This window comes from Euprymna scolopes, chromosome 2 (assembly GCF_053919585.1).
Source record: "Euprymna scolopes isolate OS-2025 chromosome 2, ASM5391958v1, whole genome shotgun sequence".
NCBI lineage: Eukaryota > Metazoa > Mollusca > Cephalopoda > Sepiida > Sepiolidae > Euprymna > Euprymna scolopes.
In genome coordinates, this window is record NC_136483.1 from 80206276 (window position 1) to 80221601 (window position 15326).

The 15326-nt window shown below is 35.5% G+C and overlaps 1 protein-coding gene across 2 annotated transcripts in view; it reads right to left on the minus strand.

The window, feature by feature from the left end:
* Positions 1-14752, minus strand: part of LOC145293034 (solute carrier organic anion transporter family member 4A1-like) — a 74647-nt gene extending 59895 nt beyond the window's left edge. Inside the window, exon 1 of one of the 2 annotated variants that reach the window (XM_080139336.1) lies at positions 14398-14752. The gene's annotated coding sequence lies outside the window, so the exon portion shown is untranslated. Of the gene's footprint in view, positions 1-13531; positions 13825-14397 lie in introns of those variants that run through there. The other variant, XM_080139345.1, reaches the window with a different exon arrangement.
* Positions 14753-15326: the final 574 nt, after the last annotated feature.

Genomic DNA, 15326 nt, shown 5'->3' on the forward strand with positions numbered 1-15326 from the left:
AAATTTAAAAGAGATATAAATAATAAAATAAAAAGGTTATGTAATTTAAAAGAAATACACGTACTCACAAAAGCAGAACTTTTTTTACACATTTTTTTCTTTAAAACCATAACAATGAGACTAACAATTACCTAGATCTTAGTAATTATTTGTTTTAATAGAACTGTTTTAATTGTACTGTTTACTTAGTTAACCTAAGTTGGTATTACATTTATTTTACATTTACTTTTTTTTTTTTAATTATTACTTTTAGACTGTGACGTTTACACCCGGAAGTAATGAGTCACACGTAGGTCGCTTTTATTCATTCCTTTTGGTCAAGATCAAAGTGTAGTATCTGTTCTTCAGATGCTGCACTTCATTTTCTTGTTCTCTTTCGGTGGAGGAGAAATCCTTCACGACTGAGACAATTTTTATTTTTGTACCTTTTCTCCACGTTAAAAAACGACCCTGGTGTCTAACTCTGTCCCGTGGGGAGGCATAGTAAATAGGTACAATATAATTGTTTATAATTGTACTATTCAGAAATATTATTTATAGTTCGTCCATTTCAGTTAGTATACATTTCCTTTACGCTTAATTAATTTACAATCATTAATATCGTTAAACAATTCCGTTTAAAACCGAAATTATGCCACCCAAACGAAGTAGAAACGAAAGTGAGGAAGAAAGAATGGAAAGATTGGAAGCTAATAGACTAAGAGTTGCTGCAATTCGCTCCAATGAAAACAATTCAGATAGAGAAAGACGTCTAGAACTTAACAGGATACGTCAAAGAGAAAGGAGAGCAAGACTGTCAGATTTGGAAAGAGAAACCCAACGTGAAACTGACAGAACTAGACATGCTGTAAGGCGGTTAAATTCATCACAAGATGAAATTCAAGAAAGGCAAAGATATGCACTGGAAAGAGAAGCAATATTACGATCGAATGAATTATATGAGGTAAGTAGACGTACACAAGGTCAGTTGAGAGTGGCTCAACGACATCAGAATGAATCGGAAACCCAACGAAGCTTTCGCCTATACCAAGGGCAACAACGAGAGGCTGCATGGAGAGAGAGTATGACTTTGCCCCAGCAATTGACAGAAAACGAGGCAGCTAGACAACGAATGACTGCTTTGAGACACCATGAAATAGAACACTGCAATAGAAAAGGATTGCTCTACAACAAAAATGACTCTCTCACTACAGCTGATATAGGAAAAATGGACAAAATATGTCAACATTGCTCAGCTGTAAAATTTAAAGGAGAAACCCCTGGTTGTTGTTGTTCTTCTGGCAAAGTTGTGCTTGATAGCTTTCCACCACTGCCTCAGTTGCTTCAAGATTTGCTCTCCGGCAATGGTCCCATCTCTAAAGATTTTCTGCAAAATCTACGCAGTTATAACAATTGTTTTGCAATGACATCATTTGGTCACAAAATTGCGGCAGTACATGGGTGGAATCCTTCTTTTAGAATTCGAGGCCAGGTTTGCCACCAGATTGGGAGTCTTTTACCACCTGAAGATGAAACAGCAAAGTTTATTCAAGTCTACTTCTTGGATAGTCTGGAAGAGGAACTACATAATCGGGGACGTGACAGTAGACTCAATAGAGACATTCTCCGAAGTCTGACTGAATTTTTACATGAGAACAACAGCTTCATTTGTCAGCTGAAAACAACAAAGGAGAGGATTGAAGAAGAACACTTGGTAGAACATAAAGTTGTCATAAGGGAAGACCGAAGGCCGCAAGAAGAGCATCCACGGCGATTCAATGCTCCAACAACAACGTATGAGATTGGAATATTAATGGAGAATGAACCAACAGCTAACCGGGATATTGTCTTGCGTTTTAGAAATGATACATTAAAATGGATCTCCGAACTACATCCCCTCTACGATACTTTAATGTACCCGTTAATGTACCCCTATGGTTCTCCATCTTACAACATCTACATGAAGGCATCCAATGGGCGAAAAGTTACCCAACAGCAATTTTATTCGTACCATTTAATGACTCGGCCTGGAAACTATTTTCTCTGGTACCGAAGGCTATTTCAACAATGGCTGGTGGATGTGTACTGCAAGATTGAAACAGAACGTTTACAGTTCCTGAGGCGTGAGCAACAGACCCTGAGAGCTGACAATTATAGCAACTTGAGAGATTCAATTCTTAGGGAGGATGGGAATCCAGAACAGTTTGGTCAACGAGTTGTTCTTCCGGCAACTTATACAGGAGACCCTCGATACATGTTTGAGCGTCAAAGTGATGCCATGGCATATGTTCGGCGAATGGGCCGAGCCGACCTCTTCATCACGTTCACAACAAATCCAAAGTGGACAGAAATTACAGAAAATTGTCTTCAAGGGCAAGACCCTCAGGATCGTCCAGATATTGTTGCCAGGGTTTTCAGGCAGAAGCTAAAAAAGTTACTTGAATTTATTAAAAAGGGAGGATTTGGCAGGTTGAGGGCTTTCCTGTACAGTATTGAATATCAAAAAAGAGGACTGCCGCATGCACACATCCTCACCTGGCAGGCCCCAGAGGACAAACAGAGGACTAAAGTGATGGCACATATGGTGCATGGACCTTGTGGACCATTTAATCCAAAGTGTCCATGTACGATTGACAACAAATGTTCCAAAAAATACCCAAAAGAATTTCTTCAGTGTACCGAGCAAGGCCAAGACCAAGTACAGGCGAAGAAAACCAGAAGATGGAGGCCAGACTGGTACAATAAGGATGAAGAGAAATGGTCGGTATGTTAATCAAGAAATAACAAACCAGTGGATTGTTCCGTACAAAAAGGTCCTCCTTCAGCAGTTCAACGCTCACATTAACGTAGAAATTTGCAGCTCGATCCAAAGCATCAAATATGTCCTCAAATACGTGAATAAAGGATGTGATCAAGCAGTGTTTGAACTACAAAGAACTGATGGAGCAGCTAACCAACAAGGCCAAGTACAAAGTCACATTGGGGATGAGATCCAGCAGTTCCAGAATGCAAGGTATGTCGGCAGTTCAGAGGCGGCCTGGAGGATATTGGAACATCCCATCCATGAACATTTCCCCCCAATTGTACAACTTTCTGTTCATCTTGAAAATGGGAAGCATGTCATGTTCTCAGCTGATACTGCTCTGGAACGAGCCCAAGGTCCACCGCCTGCCACAACTTTGACAGCATTTTTTCAACTCTGCCATGAGGATGACTTTGCAAGGGGTCTCAAATACGTAGAAGTCCCTGAGTTTTACACTTGGAAGAAATCGACAAAGAAATGGATGAGAAGAATGCGTGGGGTACAAGTTGAAGGTACTGAAAATGATGATGTATGGAAGGCACCATGCATTGGGAGAATCTACACGATTAGTCCAAAAGCAGGGGAGTGTTATTTCTTACGCCTGTTGCTCAATGAGGTTGCTGGTCCAACTTCATTTCAAAATTTGCGAGCATACAATGGTCAGGTGTTTGAAACATACAGAGCAGCGTGCCTTGCTCAAGGCCTTCTAGAAAATGACCATCACTTGCATCAAGCAGTAGGAGAGGCAAGTGCCACTCAATCACCTTCAAATTTGCGAAGCCTATTTGTGATAATTTTAACAGCCTGTGAGCCAAGAAATCCTCTTGAGATCTGGATGGCTTTTCGTGATGTAATATCTGAAGACATTCTTCACAGATACAGGCAAGAAGTTAACAATCCAGAAGCAGATTTTAATGAGGACATCTACAATAAAACTCTTTGTCTAATTGAAGAAAAAGTTCTCCTTATGTGCGGTCAACCATTGGCAAGCTATGGATTACCTGCACCAACGCAAGGGAGAGATGAAAGACTCGCGAGAGAGTATCAACGTGAAGTTACTTATAATCTTGAAGAACTTTCCCTACAAGCAGAAAATATGCAAGAAAAACTGACCGATTCTCAAAGAGAAGTTTACAATTCATTCATGGCAATGTTGGAAGCACAAGGTGAAATGAACAAAAACATGATGTTTCTTGATGCTCCAGGTGGTACGGGCAAGACTTTTGTAATCAATTTGATCCTTGCAAAGATTAGATCCATGAGAAAGATTGTGCTTGCAACAGCATCCAGTGGCATTGCTGCTACTCTACTACAAGGTGGCCGCACTCTTCACAGCACTTTTAAAGTACCCTTGGATACTCATCGAATGGATCAGCCAGTTTGCAAAATTACTGGTAACTCAGCCTTGGCAAATGTAATTAGAGACACCTCTGCAATCATTGTAGACGAAGCCCCAATGACGCACAAGAGTGCTTATGAAGCAATTGACCGAACACTGCAAGACATCACAGGAAACAAGAATCCCATGGGTGGCATTCCAACCTTATTTTGCGGTGATTTCCGTCAAATCCTCCCAGTGGTTAAAAATGGCACAAGGGCTAACATTGTCAATGCAAGTTTGAAACAATCCTATCTCTGGAGGCACGTTATAGTGAAGAGACTGACTACTAATATGAGAGCCTATATCTCTGATAACACAGCTGCAGCAGACTTCTCAAAATTGCTTCTCCAAATCGGTAATGGTCAGTTTCCTATCACTTCTTCACCTGACACAATTAAGATTCCAACTGCGCTTGGTAAATGTGTCGGTAATCAGAAGCAACTGAAAGACAAAGTGTACCCAGACCTGCAAAACAATGGAAAATCACCGGATTGGCTTGCTGAGAGGGCTATTATTTCGCCATTAAACAGCAATGTGAATCATTTGAACAATTCAATAATGGATGAATTTCCAGGAGAAACAAAGCAATACAAGTCAGTTGATTCGGCTACTAATGAATATGAAGCTGTTCACTACCCTGTGGAGTTTTTAAACTCTTTGGAGATATCTGGAATGCCTCCACACATTTTAAATCTCAAAATTGGATCGCCAATCATGATTCTTCGATCCTTGGAACCACCAAAAACAACAAACGGAACCAGATGTGTTATCACCAGATTGCACACCAATGTACTTGAGGCCACCATTTCCTGTGGTCCCTACAAAGGCGAAACCGTTCTACTGCCAAGGATCCCCTTAGTTCCATCGGACTCAGAACTTCCATTTAAATTCCGGAGACTCCAATTTCCTGTGAAGGTGTGTTTTGCAATGAGCATAAACAAAAGTCAAGGTCAGACATTTAACACCATTGGCGTAGACTTGACATCAGACTGCTTCAGTCACGGTATGTTCTACGTCTCCATCAGCCGGACAGGAAGTTCAGAAAAACTCTACATTCTGGCTCCAAATCAAAGCAGCAGAAATGTAGTTTACCCTGAGGCTCTTCAGTGAAAAGTTCGAGAAATGGATATGAGGAAAAACTGACATGATCTGATTGTGGTAAGTTTTTAGTATTGAATGTGCAAGATAAAATTTAAGCAAGAGTTGAAAATTACTTCAATGAAAAATTTACTATGTAACATCAAGTAACCTTCCTTTTTGATGAAAATGTTTTGTGAAGTTCCTGATTGAATTTCAGTCACTACAAGAGGTAGTTAAAATGTTAATCACCTTATGCAATCGTTGCTCTTACAACATCAACTTACTGGAAAGGTGCCCACAGATTTTGGTACCCGAGTGCGCAACAAAGCTCCGTGCGAAGCACGGGTATCTTTGCTAGTATATATATATATATATATATATATATATATATATATATATATATATATATATATATATATTTGTTGTTGTTGTTCGGGAAGTTTTGGAAAATAAAAGGGGTTAATGATTTTTTAACTAATAAAGATTGAACAATAAAGGGAGATAATTCACATTAATTAATGTTTGCGATGATGATGACGCGTTTCATTAATTAATGTTTGCGATGATGATGACGTGACACCGTACGGACAAGCATATTAATATATAGATAATAATAATAATAATAATAATAATAATAATAATAATACTTGTAACTGGCCGACCAAAACATGCGTAGCGACATATTAATGCTTATCTAAACAAATAAAAAGTTATATATATATATATATATATACAACATAACATAATAAAGCTGTGTATTTGTCTGTTTGTTTGCCCTCTACGTCTTCTCGGATGCATGATATCATAAAAAACCTTGACACTTCAAAAGCATGTACACCCGATCTCATCCTGGCTGTGCTATTAAAAAATGTTCCGCTGAAGTTGCTCCAGTTCTCTCCAAACTATACAACAAATGCCTTGACGAATCTTGCTTTCCTGACTGCTGGAAAATTGCTTCTGTAATACCAGTTTACAAAAATTCTGACGAAAGATCTGACCCATTAAATTATCGTCCCATTAGCCCCCCTCCCGATTTTCGCCAAAATATTTGAGTCCTTAATTAACCAAGCTCTAGTTCTTCACCTTACAGCTGCTAAACTTCTGACTGACCAACAATATGGATTTAGACAGTCCCGTTCTACAGCTGATATCTCTGAACGTATATACTATACACTGAACAAAGCAGACGAGGGAAGAGTGCTAGCCCTAGATATATCCAAGACTTTTGACAGGGGTTGGCACGATGGTCTTCTCAGAAAATAAGATCATATGGTATCACTGGACGAATACTTAACATAATTAAATCTTTCTTAAATAAGAGAGGAATCCAGGTTGTCCTCGACGATCATACATCTAAACAATATGATATAAATGCGAGTGTAATTCATTCATAAATGACCTCGCTGATAAAATTGTCTCTGAGATGGGTATATTTGCTGATGACACCCCGCTCTGTAACAGACACGAAAGGAAAACAAATGAATACATATCTAAGGAAATCGAGAAACACTAGAGGATGACCTCCAATCTGTAGTGGAGCCGTGTTAAAAATGGATGGTCACATTAAATGCTGCCAAGACTAAACATGTTTCCTCCAATAATTACAAGAAACTTCTCAACCACTAATAGCTATGACTAAAGATACATTACCTGAAAGTACTCCCTTTTAAACTCCTCGACCTAACGTTCACTGGAAAAAGATACATAGAGAGTATTGGCAGGGCTTCTGCGAAGAAGTCAGGCTCTCTCTACCGTGATAGAAATCTACTTACGCCTTAAAGTATTCTGTATCTCTACAAGGCCACCATTCACCCATGTATGGAGTATTGTTGTCACATCTGGGTTGGTGTATTTGCTACTAGCCTCACGCTCCTGGGCAGGGTTCAAAAGAGAGTCGCCAACCTGATAGGTCCTAAACTGTCATCAAAGCTTAAACCTCTGCCCCATCGACGTAATCTTGCATCCCTCTGCCTGTTCTACAAGTATTTTAATGGGGAATGTTCCGACGAACTACAAGCCCTTGTGCTCCTTAACGACAAACCCAACAAACAGCAAAATCCCGCTCCTACGCAGTAGAGATCCTTAGGTGTAAGAAAGATTCTACTCCAGTAGTTTCTTCCCCAGAACTGGTAGACTTTGAAACTCCCTTCCCGGATTCTGCTTTCCCAACTGTACTGACATGCAGAGTTCAAGTGTACTATGAACGGACATCTTGCTGCTCATCTCCTTTCATAAGTTCAGTTGTAATGTGAACGGGCATCTCATTGCTCAACTCCCTACATAGTATCGCTGCAACTTCTGTCCCCAATTATAGCCCCTACATGAAAGTGGCACTGTGCCTTTTTTGGGGTGAAAATAAAAAAAAGAAGAAAATGACGTATATATGTGTGTGAGAATGTGTGTATGTGTGAGGAAATCTTCATCATAACGAACTTTTGATCTACACACTTGAAATTTGGTATATATGGTATTCGGATATATGGAAAACTATTTTAATCGGTTTTCAATCGAAAAAAAAAGGCCGCTAAGGAGTCAAAATTGAAAATTAGTACTTTGGGGAGGGTCATCGGACTTGTTTTCTGTTTGTCAACTGTTTCACGACTACGCATGCGCGGTTGTGAAGCATGACAGATTCCTTATGTTAAGAATAAGTAGGTTTTAAAAACACTATAAAGATCATGTCAGCCTGGCTTCATGGTTATCGTATTTAATTCACTGTCTTTGGATTTTGGTTTAGATCTCAGCTCGAGTATTTTTTATTTACTTACAAGAAGTGAACTGTTCAGAAAAAAAAACATAAAACTCGCATGCACATGTCTCAGTCTCTGTATTAATTAAAATATACTATTTATGCGTATTTTACGACCGGTCAACGCTTGGCGGCCTGCTAGTATATATATATATATATATATATATATATATATATATATATATATATATATATATATATATATATATATATATATATATGCGGATTACCCAATATATAGCTTGGACATTATTACCAAACGGATGTAGAGAACGTATAACATGGATTTTACCAAGCAAGCTGGATCTAAAAAACATTCATATCCTTTTTCTACAAATCCTCCTGATACAGGACTTCTGATAAATGCATTATTTTCACTTTGACTTTCCATGTCTCACTTACTTTAGCAAATAGGACGCATACCTTTATAACTATTTGCTAATATTTTCTCTCCTCTGATGAGATGGTAGACATCGAAACCCTATAGGTTAAGGAGATTAATTTTCTAAAGCATTCTTTGTCTTGCTTAGAATAATAAAAATTCTTTGATATGAAACTCAACCACTCATTTCATTTCAATGAGAGTTTTTTTTTAATTCATTGAATTACAATTTAATTTATTTGCTCTATCTTGCATATCGAGCAATTCCTGTTTATATGGGATAACTTATAGAATATTACTGCCAGTAATATTTTGTTAACCTACAATCTCACGTTTCCATAACAACTGATTGTTAAATAAAAACTATTCTGAAGTATATATATATATATATATATATATATATATATATATATATATATATATATATATATATATATATATATATATATAGTTTTTAATATAATGGGCGAAAGTCACTCGAGAGCTCTTTCAGCTATCATCTCATCAGGAGAAAATCGATAGCGTAAAATAATAATACTATGTCTAAAGTAAAGAGTTCTGATGGGGAACTATTGAATGTGCCAAAAATACGGGGACACTAAAATAAAGTTTATTAACGTTTAAAAAACGATTAAAATATTGGCACAAAGAGGGGAAAGAAAAAAAATGGGAGAAAAGATTCAAAGTTCCCCAAAGAGAAACAATGCCTTAGATGTTTCTTTCTGTCGGCACAAAGAAGGTTTCCGCACCGCTATAGAGACAGACTCCAAAATCTTTAAATGGTTTCTGAAGTCCGCTCTATGTAGCACCTCGAACCATTCTATTTTATATCTATCGGCACAGCACGAGTTGTCAACCAAATGCTGGCCAATAGAAGAGTCCAAGGCTGCAGAAGGAGGGAGACTACCAGACCCCATCCTCCCTTGTCTGATCTTCGATGGAACATGCTGGTTTATACGAGTCAAAAGATGCAAGGATGTTCACCCAACATAACCAGCATCGCACTGGCATTTGAATTGATATACAATATTGCTATTTTGGATGTAAGGCAAACTATCCTTGCGAATAGAAGGAAATGCAGGTCTCGTAGTATATACCAAACTCAAGTCTGTTACTCTTTTCCCCAATCCACGGTACTTTTAAATAAACCGGGCATTTCAAAGGTCCAAACATTTTAGGGGATTTAAAATCCGCAACCTTTTTGAAAATACAGTCATCAATAAGGTCAATAGGATAACCATTATTGATGAATATTTCCCTGGTCTTATCGAGTTCGGCGTCCAATTTGTTAGGTGAACAAATCATCAGGGCTCTATGTACCAAAGTATTAATTAAGCCGACCTTACGTGATTTTGGTACAAAAGACAACCAGTTCACATATAGGGCAGTAAATGTCGGCTTCCTATAAATTGTAGTGAGAAAGCCCCCCTCCCCTTGAACGTTAATAAACTTTATTTTAGTGTTCCTGTATTTTTGGCACATTCAATAGTTCCCCATCAGAACTCTTTACTTTTCGACATAGTATTATTATTTTACGCTATCGATTTTCTCCTGATGAGATGATAGCTGAAAGAGCTCTCGAGAGATTTCCGCCCATTATATTTAAAACTCTATATAAATTCCGTACCTCTAAACATTTATATATATATATATATATATATATATATATATATATATATATATATATATATATATATATATATATATATATACTAGCAAAAGTACCCGTCGTTAACTGGGTTCAAAAACAGCCTACAGAAAACGGACTCTGATTTATGAAAGTATGATAGCTTATGAAAAGGAAGGTTTGTAAAGAGATAGCTTCGAAAAATAAAAGTAAAAATAAAATAGATAAACCCCATAATTTATTATACCATACTTGTTCACACTGAAACACTTATCACAATATTCTGTGGATCTATATTAAAATACTTTGTTAAACTTTGTGACATATTTCCATTCCATGGAGGCCAGGCGCGAACGCAGACCCACAATTTTATCATACCATTCACATTTAAGTTAAAACATACTTATCAAAGTATTCTTATGCATATCTATATCAAAAACACTTGTAAACGTTTTTTTGTAATTTTTAAATTTTTTATTTCCATACTTTGTGGAGCAGGCGCGAACGCAGACACCACAATTTTAATGAACCACCGTTCTGCCAGATCAAACATACCCATTCCTGTTTCTCGATACATCTTCTATCATTATATATAATCAGTTTTTTAAAATAGTCAACCCTATAGGAGCCTATTCGTAACCACACACACACACACACACACACACACACACACGTTCAGTTTTATATTATATATATATATATATATATATATATATATATATATATATATATATAAATCACTCTCTCTATATATATACATATATATCGCGCTCTCTCTCTATATATATATATACAGAGAGAGGGAGAGAAAGAGAGCGATATATATGTATATATAGATAGATAGAGAGAGCGATTTATATATAATATAAAGCTGAACGTGTGTGTGTGTGTGTGTGTGCGTGCGCGCGTGTGTGTGTCTGGTTCGTTCGTTATCGCGCTCGACTCTCTCTCCCTCTCTTTCTCTCTCTCTCTCTCTCTCACACACACACACACACACACTGTTCATCTATCTATTTATTTATGTATCGCTCGGTTCGGTGCCATACTAGAATGTAGACAAAACAGATATAAGTCTTGCTCTGTCGCTGTGTCTGTCTCTGTTTATATATCTCACTCTCTCTCTCTCTCTTTCTCTCTTTCTCTCTCTCTCACATTTAGAGAAAGAGAGAGAGAGAAAAGATAGATAGAGAAAGAGAGAGAGAGAGAGAGAGAGAGAGAGAGAGAGAGAGAGAGAGAGAGAGAAAGTAAGAGAGAGAAGCAGTTAACTCCGGGCGGCTACGTAATCGCTTTATTTAATGTAAAACACCGGCATTCGTGTATCTAGACGCCATATTAGATAAGCTCCTGCGCGTTCGTTTAATTTTTATAGAATTGTAATCTGGAATCAGAGATCTGGCTGATCTAAGACAATGAGAATAGCTGGAATGTTTTAGGGTAGAATTTATTATTCGTCGAATCAGCGAACATGAATTTAACGTTTGTGCTATGAGTTTATGAATCAGTTACGGAGGGTGTAACCACAATATCCGTACCGTGTGTATAATAACCGGCGGTGTTTACTGGGATCAGCAGAAGGACTTTAATGATAGGGAGAAAAATCTGGATTACTTCGGGTTAATGCGGTAGTGCGGGTGTAACTCCTCGGATGTAATATAGGATTATATTTAAACACCTGGATATATCAGAAAAGTTTTTATAAAGTTACATAAGATGGTGGCTAATTGCCTAGGCATAATAAATTCGTAGTTGGTATATGTTGTTGCAAACCTACGGTATTTTGGTCCAGAGGTGGATTTATGTAATCAAATTATTATATAACATATATACATAATATATATACACATATAATATATACACATATAATATATATATATATATATATATATATATATATATATATATATATATATAATACATATATATGTGTGTATGGAGAGAGAGAGAGAGAGAGAGAGAGAGAGAGAGAGAAAGAAAGAGAGAAAGAGAGAGAGAGAGAGAGAGAGAGAGAGAGAGAGAGGGGTGGGAATGCCTGTATAAATAAATTTCCTTTGGAAAGCATAAACTGTTTTTTTTTTCCATTTTCTAAATGTATACCTTTCTTGAGTAAGACTACTGTTACTACAGCTCAAAGTTAAAAGCAAGTCACGTGTTTCGTAACATGCAGTAAATATTTTAGATGGTTCACCATGCTCTAGAACATCACAAAAAATATCTATCGAACTGGAACATCATGAACGAACCCAACTGAAATAAAATGTTTTAAGTTTATAAAAATACCAGATGACGTGAAATATAGCATAAGGAGAGAAATCTGGGTCATAAAAAAGTTATTCTAGACAATGATCAATTCTATAATAAAGATATATATATATATATATATATATATATATATATATATATATATATATATATATATATATATATATATATATAAGGGCGATATATCTGTCTGTCTGTCTCCATATTTTCAAACTCTATCTCTACCAAAACTAAAAGTCTCAGAGCAGCGTTAGAGACCTCAAATAATTGGGGGGGGGGTATGTTTTTTTTTTTTTTTTGTCGGTTAAAATAGTTTTTAAGTGGTCAAGAATGGGTCAAAATTGCAAAAATATTTATACATTTTTGTATATTCATTTTAGTTTATTTTTAATTTTTAATGTTTAATTAGTTCGTATGCGTTTCACGTTGGTATAGTAGTCACGTTATCAGCTTTGAAAGCTACAGTTTTGCTTTCGGTTACGATTCAAGCTGATGGCACCCAAATACTTTTTTTTCACTTTTGAAATCACGACAAATTAAAATATCATATTTAAGCGTATTTTACGAGCGGGTAGAGTCGGGCGCCCCCGCTAATATATATTTTCAATAGTGTTCCAGTGTTTAATGAAATAATTCAAATTGGTTGGTTTTGTTTGATTTCAATGGATAAAATTTTGTGTGGTTTATTATGTAATGTACAAGCCAGTTTTTCATATAAGATTAGTTCTGAGGATTTTAGCAAAGACTTTGCAGTTAAAAAATCAGGAGATAACTTTCAAATGCATTATTATTATTATTATTATTATTATTATTATTATTATTATTATTATTATTATTATTTGCAGAACTTAAGTAAAAATTGTGTTCTTTCTTACTGGTAGTTTGAATTTATTTTGATGGATAATACTCTTGTGTGCTTTATTGCGTTTATATTTTGAATAACACATGCAAGCCACCAAAAGTCTTAAGTGTTTAAAGCCTCTAAAAGGCATGATCCGGCTGTATGTGTATATATATATATATATATATATATATATACACACACACACACACACACACACACACATATATATATATATATATATATATATATATATATATATATATATATATATATATATATATATACTTTCATTACGTGTCGCAAAAGTTAGCGAGTATACCAAAAAAATTAAATAAATAAACATCATATTATTCAATTTTATCTCAATATTTAAAACTTTTCATAAAAAGGAAATAAACAAAATAGCACAAAAAGCTTATGTACTTACGTGTTAGGTTAAAGAAAGACTATACACCAAACATTAGGCAAATTTATCCAGTATTTTTGTTGTAAAATAAATGACTGTTGAATTCTCTCATCAGCCGTTTTTGCTTTCATTAAGATTTATTCCAAAGAATTCAATCAAGCCCCTCTCTCATTTCCCATGTTAAGAATGGATTCTAAAATTTGCACGGGAATGATTTCATTTTTTATGAAAAATTCTCGATGAATTTTCATAAATGTTAGTGTGCAGTCTTCTTTTTTTATCTAATAGGTACATACATAATAAAGTACGTAATTATAATTTTTTAATATTGAGGTAAAACGAGGGTGCAAGTCTAGAATTCAACCTAATAATAAACAAAAAATACAGAAAAGTGTTTAGTATGTACGTACGAAATGAAAATGAAAATGCCATACTCCAAAAATCACATAAATTGATCAAGTATCTTTTAACTAAGAAAATTAAATTTTATGACGAAACGATTCGTTTTATTTCGATCATCCTTAAAGGGAAAACAACTCGAACCACCGAGATTTTAAAATTAATCGCTAAAACCTGTTTTCAAAAATTCTCTAACCCCAAACTAATTGAACAATTTACGTAATTCTTGGAACATAACATTTTTGTTCAGTACATCATAAAGATGTTTCGGTATTTTTGTTTATTTCATGAGGTTGAATTATGGATAAGAACCAAAACTGGCTAAGTTCAACATATTGTTTCCGATTTTACCGGATATATTTTTCTGTAGAATTTAGAAAAAAATATACAAAAACAAAAAGTAAAATATTATATCACAGTTTTTCAGGGACGGAGAGATAACCATTCATTATAAGCAAATCGCGTAAACATAGTAAAATTCATCTCACCTGTTTTGATATATTTATAAGGGGATTCATCCAATTTTTTAATCCGACTGAACTTGATTTTTGTTTGAAAACAACAACAAAAAATAACTGAAAACGATGTGCATGGGCGTATGAAAATCGACGCCCACCCCGCTATGATGAAATCTTTACCTTGAACTACAATTAATATATCCCCGGTTATAAAGAATGCACTGTTAGTAGGACATTTAAAAGAAAATATGATTGATGTGAAAAATGTTTATATGATGATTGCAACGTCTTGTCAGACGAGTGCCACTCCCTCAGACATTTAAAATCCATGTGCCCAAATGTCTGAGGGAGTATCTATACAAATATGATGTTACAGAGTCTTAGCTTTGTACGACAGCTAATTTTCTCTCTCGGTTCAAAATGTTGAGATCCAGCAACAAGCAAGAGCAAGATAGCCAGCAACAAATTAAACTGCTAACCAGCTTAATGCGGGTACTGGTCTTCCGCTTTATGGTTTTTTAAATCAGAGATTTGCTTCTCCTAGAAAGGTTGCCTTCACCATGGCTTACGGGAGCCCTCTCCACCCCAATACACATACATACACACACACACACACACACACACACACACACACACACACACACACATACACACACACAAATATACATGGTGCTAGTTGGCCGTTGACCCCAAAAAAGAGTTCATTCGCCCTTCGGAAGGTCTTGTTTTTTATCCTTACATACATACATACATACATACATACATACATATAAAATTCATATATATATATAATTCATATATATATATATATATATATATATATAATTCATATATATATAGATATAATTCATATATATATATATAATTCATATATATATATATATAATTCATATATATATATATATAATTCATATATATATATAATTCATATATATATAATTCATACATATATAAAATTC